The following is an 8,207-nucleotide window of genomic DNA, read 5'->3' as shown; positions in this document are numbered from 1 at the left end:
CCTGTTTTGGGCTGGGTGAAAAAAAAATAGGCACTGAAGGAATGTTTCAACATTATTGTTTGTGCCTTCTACAGAAAAGAGCTACCATTTCTTTCATCCTTCTGATATGTCTCCACTGCTAAAATTAGCATCTGAGTTAGAATCACACAATACCTGGCAGGCTTATGCTAAGAAATGCACTGCATAACGATATGAATAGAAAATATCATCATCTTATCATCTTACACAAAGTCTGCAAATCACTATTGAACTAGGTTTAACAGAAACATCCAGAAAATGGATATTAACACCTTTCTGACTAGAAGAATAATGGCCTTAAAATAATTCATTAAAGGCTATACTCTAAAAGAGAAATAGGACTTGCCTCTGCTGTTCCTTTAAATGTAATATCTCAAGCAGCTCCAAGAAAAGACATCATTGGTATTGTCCAAAGCTGCACAGGCAGGGAGCTATTCACTGCCCTCCAAATAAGCTAGTGTAAGTAGGCCACTATAACAAAGGACAAAGTGGGTACTTTATGAGCCAACATTCATGATCGACCAGCAAAATGGTTACAGATCTGCTAAGCCTCTCTGCTGAAGTTACTCATTTAGCCCATTAGAGCAAACTTGCCTAATTCACTGTCTATTTCATACTCCACATTAGAAAGAAATTAGTTCAGCCTTGGTATGAGCAAGACCATAGTTGGTGGGATGCAAACCAAAAGTGGGTAGTAACCCTGTGCTCCCCAGGGCTCCAGAGAGATCTGCAAAATCACCACCTCATTAGAACTTGACTGCAAAGAACCTTAAGGAAGCTTTCAAAGAAACAGAACATTTAGTATTTTGGTTCCAGAATTTCCAATGGGAATTTTAAAAAATCACAAGCTAAAACCCTATCAGAAATCTAAGATCAATTATAAAAAGACAATATTAATATTTTGACAGTGATTCGGAATTGGATTACAATCATGGGCAAAAACCTGGTCTTGTAGAAAATCTTGCTTAGACAATATATATATAGCATCTTCATCAGCTTAATGGCAAGGATCACATACACTTTCACAAACCCACTTGTGACAGCATGGCAAGAAGTTATTATGGCGTATCTGCTGCCACCTTTTCTTGCTATCAGTTGGAGCCCTTTGGGTGGGAACCCCTTTGTCAGTCTCGGAGAGAGAGAGAGACATGAGTTTGCTGACAATCCAGACACTGATTTGTCATTTCTACCATTTGTGTATCCCTTCCTGGTCTCCACACAAAGCTCCTGGAGGATCTCCATTTGTACATTCCCAACTGTAATTCTCAGAATACGCAGACCTTCTTCTAGTTGTACTTAGGTGTTCGTCTAGAGCAAGGAAAATGCCCACTGTTGCATAAATGACTGTCTTGCTTTTTGTAATGTAGAAGCAGTGCGGGACCACCGTTTTCTTTTTTTGTGCCAGTGTGATACATAGAATATATAAGCTCCCTCTGAATCTGCCTCAGCATTCTTGCCTGTCCCTTGCAGAGGCAGACGTGGCATCAGCAATCTGTATTTGCCCATCAGCCAACAGTTTTAGTACAGAATCACAACCTGCAACATGCACATCATTGCCCGTATCTTTAATCCTACTGCAAACTCCTTTTATCAGTTTGAAAACTAAGCCAATATATTGATGAGCTGTAAAACAAAAAAAATCTTTCTCCTGTAGACACTTTGTAAGACCCAGAATAAACACACTGAGCACTGTTATGTTCTTCTGAAATAATAGCAGAACAAAGGCAAGAGGACATTAGAATGAGATTTCATTACCAGAGATGCTGCCAAACTACTCTTGCAGGCAAAGATACCTGAATATATTCAGACCCTTTTCAGACCGTAGGTGCTTATGTAAAACATAAGACAGGCTGTGAAGACCAGAAGCAGTTCTGGTTGTACAGGGGAGGGAACACTCTTCATGGTGGCAAGGATTGCTAAGAGTGACTGATCAGCTCCTGAAAGAAGCATAATTGTGACACACTCTGTGACTTGTGCTTCTTAGGTCTCTTGGTGACTTCAGCATCTTTTTCTGAATCTGCACAGGCTTCTTGACAGGTGTGTTAGTACACAATTAAATCATTGACAAATTCACATTTTCCTTAAGAATTCAGATCAAGTTGAATGAGTTAGGAAGCATCACCTGAGCTATAGTATCATTTGGAGTACTTGCTGTTAAAGAGTAGCAGCAGAAACTCTCCCTACTTTGATCTTCCCACACGCACACAGACAGCTGCTGTGTGTAAACTGACCAGAACTGATCTGAAAGTGGCTTGGTCTAGTCCAGCTGAGAGTCACTTCACAAACCAGCTGTTAGAACATGTTGACAGCAAGTTGTTCTTTGTGGAACTGATGCCCTCTTTCCTGTGAGTTGCACTGCTCATGTTCAGCTTGGTGCAGGTTTTTTTTTCCTTTCACAGATTGCTGGAGGCTTGGTCTGGCTCCATGTGTATGGCCACTCAGCGGGCTCCCAGTCTTCTGGTCCTGCCTCTGTCTTCTCTTGGCTTCCAGCCTAAAAACATCAGCAGCACTCATTTTTATGTCTTTTGTTCTAAGGTGATATTCCTGCTCAGAATACAATTTTGAGGTTTGTCCAGCTGTTTTTCATCACTAGCTTCTGTGATAAGTATCTAACTAATCAGGATGCCCTGTAATATATGTCCCAAAGCTTACTGCCAACTTGCAGCTGTCAGCACTATTTCCAGCTCTAACTGCTAAAGCCAAAATAAACTTTTGTATGTGGGTAATTGTGAGCTTGACGTAGCTTGAATTAGGGAGTTTCTTCTTCCATTCTAATTAAGCACATATATACTATACACTAGGTACATTATACTGACCTATATGTACTAAGGGTTTAATTGTAACCTTGAAATCACTGCAACTATGGCAAAGCTGTGCCCCAGCGAATTGCTCATGTGCCTCAGTTACTCTGGGATAGTAAGCTAAGCCCTGCTTCTGAGCTGTTTAAAAAAAAAATAAATAAAAAAAAAAAAGGTGGTAGATCAGTGTCGCAAAGGTTAGTTACTTCTTCACATCTTTAGGTGCCTTTTCTTTTTCATGTTCTAAGGCTGTAAAACTCTCAGATTCTGTACTCTGGATGACTTCTTCCAGCCCCAGCAGTATTCACAGCTTACTGTCAGGCTGGCCAAGGTGTGGGGTATTAAGGAATGCCTGCAGATGACCCCCAAAAGACAGTGCACACTCCTAATATAATTTTGAGCAGTCCACATAGATGTCTAACAATTGCTCTCTACTGGATAACGTGTAACCCATCTCATTTCTCAATTAATGGTTCATTACATGCGATTAATAGGATTGTATTAATTTAATCCTAATACCTAGAAAATCAAGAATTTTCCATTTATGAGAAATCCTGAAGGTTTACAATTGCCGTCTGATAATCCTGCTGTGGAATAACAGCCAACCAGCCGTGTACAAAGTTCCATTTTAAGACTCACTCCTTCGGCTTGTAACCATACTTTGGGCTTTGACAGACAAGATCTAGAGAGAATTAGTGCTCATGTAATTTCCACAAGGACACTATGCCTTATCCCAGAGAGGCAGATGTTCCCTTCTACCAGCCAGCAAAGACAAAAGGACATAAATCTGGAGGTCGTGATACCTTGAAGTGGTTTTTTAGTGCTCAGGAGTCAAAAGCCTCCTCCAGGAGTCATTTCACTGTCTTCTAAAATAAGTACAGAGGGAACAACAGTATTTTCATGGGCTTTATGCTGTTATTTGCAACCTAGTGAATCTGAAATTCTCTGATGTTGCTCTATCAAGAAAACAGCTCTGCAAGACCTGGCACATTTACCATGTATGCTCTAAATTCTAGTAGTTTCTGGAAGTTGTGTCCTCATACCACCTGCTGTCATAATGGTCAGTCCGTTTGCCACAGTAAAGGCTCATAACTCTTATGGTTTCTCAGTGCTATACTTTCTGCATAACCCTTAGCTCATTTGTTGCACAGATTGTTCAATGATTTTGCAATTCTAGCATCTTGTATTAAACTCTCTCTTAAAGCGGAAAACTTTTGCATATCATGCACAAACAGCAGTCCACAGCTCAGCAAGACTCCATGCACATTCTACAATAACTGCATCTCAGCAGAAGTCAACATGGATTTACAGTTGTTTTATCAGACACATCAGACTTTATTTTCAGGCTTCAGACTTTGTTGCCTACATCTACAGATACTGTCATGTCCAAGCCACAGTAGCATGCAGTAGGGTATCAATAAGCAGTTCCTGTCAGCACTGTATGGCTCACATCTACTGTTACAGATATTATAACGAATACATTAGATCTCTATTCACAGCATAAAGTTACGTTAGACACTACCATAAAATGCCTAACCTGTCCCCAGCTTTACTATAGAACTTTTCCACTGAAGAAACCACACCACAAACTAATGTTCACAAGCTAGTCTCAAGATGATATTTTATAAAAAGATAAACAAAAGAAAACTACCTCCAATGCATCAGGAATTTTTTCATAAAAGAATTGCCTTTACCTCTGATTTTTCATACCGTTGTGCCTCACAAAACATCTTTCTGAAGAACTACGTCCCACAGGAGAACCTCTTTTCTAGCAAAGGTGCTCACTCAATAACATTTTGAGAGAACTGGGAGAAGGTAAAAAAGCCAGCTAACTACATCATTAGCTGTGGAAAGGGCTATATATCAGTTCTCCATAACAAAAGCATAACATTTTAATAATCTTTTAAAACTGGAATTGTGACAAGCATTTTTAATAAAATAATATATCAACAATCAAGCAGATTTTTTTGTAAAATTAACCGTTTAGATTTACACATTATTTTCTGTTGCTGGTGTATAGGATGAGCAGAAAATAAAATCTAGTCTCTAGATTTTCCAAGTGATATGGTACATTTTAGTCACTCAAGGTTTCTACCAGTACCTCAGTTTTACAAAATGAAATTCTGTATAGTAACAGGGTTTCTCTGTGTTCTGCTTAAAGTATTTTGAAATTATTCCACCTGGTTTACATCTCAGTTTTATTTACAGCTAAGTTTCACTTGCGTGTTTTAATTACTCTTCCCCCAACAGTTTATTTCTGTGCATTCAATAACAAGTTTAGAAGTTCTAGCTTTTTGAGGATTTGTAGTTATAGGCCGTCCCTAAGGATATCTGCATTTTTGCACTGTATTTATTAAATCGAACACTTCAAAGAAGTCAGGAATATTTGACTGTGAAATCACACCTCTTTGCTGAGTTTGCCTTTGGAGTTGCAAAACTTTCACATTGTCACCGGCTGATGGGTTTCCCACTGACTGTAATCTTCGAGTTCTGATCAGAACATAAAGACCACAGCAATAACTAGTAATTTTAAAAGGCTGAAGTTTAAACCGGCTGACAAGAGTGATACAATGCCACTGCAGTGTCTCTTGGATGAATCAGCAAAACGTGCATAAGCATCTATAGGGGACGTTTCATGAGTGAGGAGAAGGCACACGGTGCCCATAGGTGCTGTCAGAGCAGTGGATTCCCTGTCCAATGAGGTGGAATGTTCCGCGGGCACATGGTTTACGCTGCTCAAAATAACTTGGGACCTGCAAACTGACAAATGCTATTGCTCCGGTGGTGACAGGTTGCCCAGCTTCTTACAGCCATCCTCATAATAACGAAGGTTAACTTCCCTCACTGTATGGACTCCTAGCTGTTTCTGCTCCTGGGGACTCGAAGAATTCCGTCGCTTCCTTAACTTTAATCTCACACTTCTGGATAATTGTCATCGCTACTGACTGCCAGGGTTGGGCAGCAACATCTGGAGGAATTAAAAAAGGTAATCCCTCACTTTAGATTGGTCTACATTTTGATTTTGCAGCGCAGGTGCAGAAGGGTCTGATGAGCATGTATATTTGAATGCTATTTATTGCTGGTAAGACATACAGGGAACAAATAATTTTTAAACTGACTGACCTGAGTTATATCGAGGCATGTGTATTGCAGTGAAAGAGAAACACCATTGTGCAGCATTATAAAGGGCTTGAATAGCATTGGTGGGCTTCTCAAAATCCCTCAGAGCAAGTCTGACTCCTTCAAAGAGTCAACAGAAGATTGTAATGATCCAAAAAGTTCCTTGCCAGGACTGTATTCTTCTTCCCGCTTATTCTCCCTCCACGTTGTGCAATATTTACATTCTGGTATTCACCTTTAAACCAAGACACTATAATTTGGATTTCCTTCTTAAGCAAAATCAAACCTAATTTCATGTGACCCCATAGTTAAATGCTTTCTATTTATTTATTTATTTATTTATTTTGTCATGTAAAATGACCCCACCAGCTATATTTAGTGCTGGGAGATCTGCTCTCTGGATTAATGTACACAACAGCTGCAGAAACAGTCCTGCTAGAAGGGCATAGCTCTCCCCCTTGAGCTCTCACTATCTCTCTTGCTCTCTTTCTCTCTCTCAGAAAAGTATTTGACTGTCAGTAGCAAATGTTTGGCCCAATATATTGCAACATTAAGCAGTAATCAGAAGCCCATCTAAAGTTTTACAAAATAATATGTCAACAATTGACAAGAGAACAGAGTAGCTCTTGAGTTTACGTCAATAGAACATTATACAAATCATCCTAAAGACACTGCTTGCTTTAGCAGTAGTTTTGTTTTGGTCATGAAGTTTACATTCATGAAGACGCTCTGGAGTTTAAGAGTGGAAACAAAATCAGCCAGTGTTAATGGAACAATTTAATAAACTTCAACACTGCTCTTCTCCCTCTCTCTCCTACACCTCCTGAAGGCTCTTAAGGTCAGGATATTTCTGTCTGTCTTTCTTTTTTCTTTCGGAAAGGGCTAACACAATTGAACAGCAATAGGAAGTGTGCTAGTTCCTGTAGCTGATCAGAATTATATTTACATATCAGAAATCATTTATAGGCAATTCAGGAGTTAGCTAGGCTTTGTGGACTATCAAACACAAAAGAGAACTGTGTGCTCTGTGCTGGTTTGCTATTCCTGTGTATTCTTCAGAGATTTTACAGCAGGTCTTGCTGCAGTACAGAAGGAATGTTTCTTATCAACAGCTGCTAAGAATTAGCAGTCTAGGTATATTTGCACATACATACAATATTAAGATAGTTTGTTAAAGATTTCCGTGATACCATATCAGCACTTGGACAATGCAACCTAAATCATGATCTAAATCACAGGGGAAAAAAAATCAGTTTACTTTTATGTTAAAAACTTAACTTGATTAGTGCTTGTTTTCATAAACAGTAATATTCTACAGGGACAGGCAAATTAATTTCACTTAATATAAATCTCATTTAAATATCATAGTTTGAAAATATAATTCAAACGTGAAGGTTTTTATGTGACAATATTATTAGGGAAGACTGATGAAAAAGTGTAAGAAAGACAGAACAGAAGACAAAAAGAAACAAATACAGTGAGAGTGTGAAGAAGGAAAGGCACAACTGGAAAAACCCTGTAGGAAAAAAAATGCAAGACAGATTTCTTGTGTGTATAATTTAAGGGTTGAGTTCCCTTTTTCAATAGTAACCAGTATTTGTATGAAAACTGAACCTCATTTTAAAAACAAAACATCCCATAGACCAGAAATTGCTAGACTAAAAGATGTAAAAATGACATCTAGTTTGCACACCACTGCTTTTCAGGCCTTTTCTTTGTCCAGTTTGTGCTTGCTCAGTCTGGCTACGCAAGCAGTCGTTGTCTGGTCTTCAGATACATGTGCACCATTCCCTTGACATCGGTGCCACTTACATACACAGGTAGAATAGAGAAATTTGCTCAGTGTTTTAAGGTGTGCAAATTCTAATTACAGTACCTTATGCAGTGCTGTAATTTGTCAGTCTAGACAGAGCCCATGCCATATACAAATCACTTTTTAACACTCAGAGCTAAGCTGTAGCTTTGGTCCTGACCTAAAACTTTACAGTCGTCCTCAACCGCAGGCATTTGTGGATCTCTAAACTGCTCATGCTTACTGTTAGCAGAAATAAAAGAAATTACCCAGTTTAAACCATTTGGGTCACAGTCCATGAAAATGAATTTGCAGTTTTAGCCACGAAAGGCTTGCAGAGCTGTGTGCCTGTGTTTGGACCAGGATAAATGAATATTGTTGCCTGTTAGTTATATTTTCCATTGAGGCCTTTTGTATTTACATTCAGCACCAAATTGTGGACCTCTGCTGTATCTTTTTGGGCCTTGCATATACACTCT

The sequence above is a fragment of the Pterocles gutturalis genome, unplaced genomic scaffold, assembly GCF_000699245.1.
Source record: "Pterocles gutturalis isolate BGI_N339 unplaced genomic scaffold, ASM69924v1 scaffold35508, whole genome shotgun sequence".
In the NCBI taxonomy this organism is placed as follows: Eukaryota; Metazoa; Chordata; class Aves; order Pterocliformes; family Pteroclidae; genus Pterocles; species Pterocles gutturalis.
Note: the sequence above shows the minus strand (reverse complement) of the source record.